We start from the raw sequence: 1591 nt of genomic DNA, 5'->3' as shown, positions 1-1591 counted from the left end.
TATTCAGTCCAAAGGTGGACGATAAAGAAGTCCGTTTAGTCCTGAGATGGACGATGTAGAAGTCTTGTTTTAGACACTGATCTGATTGGTCCATAAAAGGACGATGAAGAAGCCTTTGATTTTGGTTTATTTTATACTAACAAGCCCAAAGAGGGGTTATTTGGTTTTGTTGATTTGTTTTTCAGACAGGTTATGTTTTACACATGGTGGTACACGCATATCACAGCAACATCATCCAAGATTTGGTGTGTGTGTATTTGAGGTCGATGACTCAATATGTTCGATCAGATTGTGACATGGCCGATGGTAAAGAAGAACCAACTATCATGTTCGAGGACGAAGCATATTCTGCCCAAAATCTTCATCACCCACGGATTGCAGAAAATTGGAGAGGTCCAAAGGACCTTCAGTAATGTCCAAATCAGGGGGAGTAATGTGTGTTGTACTTTTTTTCCTTCACCATGGTTTTGTCCCAATTGAGTTTTCCTGGTAAGGTTTTAATGAGGCAACATTAAAGCACATTACAAGCTCTAAATGGTTATGGCATCCAAGGAGAAGTGTTATGAACCAGATTGTGGATGACTCATAACCAAGAGATTATACCATCGACGGTCCAAGAAAGAGAGAGTCAGCCAGCTTTTCTTTTTTTCTTATGTCTTTATGTTTTCCTTTTCCTAGTTGGATTTTGATTTGTACTACTTCTATTTATCTATGACGGTGTAATCTCCTATATAAGGAACATATATGTTATGAATAAAGATAGACTTTTCCATTACTTTCACAACAATTACCCAAAAATATGAAATAAATCGACGACAAAAAGATATTTGAAATTAATTATATTCTCATACTGGAATATAAAAATTAATGAATATATTTTAAAATTTCGGTAACCTTTATGAAAGTTTTCCAATAATTTTCTTAATTAGTAGTTATGTTGAAAATTTGTAAATTCTATTGTTTGAAAACCTGAATAGAGGACGACTGAAGGTCATTTAATAATATTCAATTGTTAATATTTAAAGCCTTAATCAGTGAAAGGATTTTATACGGTTATTTACATGATGAAGTTCGAAGTTAGAACTGATAGTCAATGTAGCTATATATCATTTGACCTCTGAACAAGATTTGGAAATTGTATTTGTTGTAACGGACGTGAGAAGGAACAGATGCGGAAACAGATGAATAAAAGCGATGTAACTACGATACGGATATTTAACGTGGTTCACCCTTAGGGCTACATCCACGGGCAAAGCGAGATCTTATTATTGGAGACGATATTGAGCATACATTACAGAGTGCAAGTTTAGGGTTACTTCGAATACAAGATATATATAGTAGCATCTTGTATCTAAAACCCTAGACTTTATGGACTCATGGGTCTAAGCCCACGATCAGATGTAACATCCATAATAACTTGATGCAACGCTCTTGATGCAACCGAGTCGGTATGATGTACGTGATGTAACATCCATCGCCTAGATGTAACATCCAGATTCAAGGCATATCAACATATCTCCACCTTGACTTGAATCTTCCCAATAACAGATGTACCAGATGTACCTTCAAGTGCCAGATGTACCAGATACGT

Source organism: Brassica oleracea, unplaced genomic scaffold, assembly GCF_000695525.1.
Source record: "Brassica oleracea var. oleracea cultivar TO1000 unplaced genomic scaffold, BOL UnpScaffold00871, whole genome shotgun sequence".
Lineage (NCBI taxonomy): Eukaryota > Viridiplantae > Streptophyta > Magnoliopsida > Brassicales > Brassicaceae > Brassica > Brassica oleracea.
Note: the sequence above shows the minus strand (reverse complement) of the source record.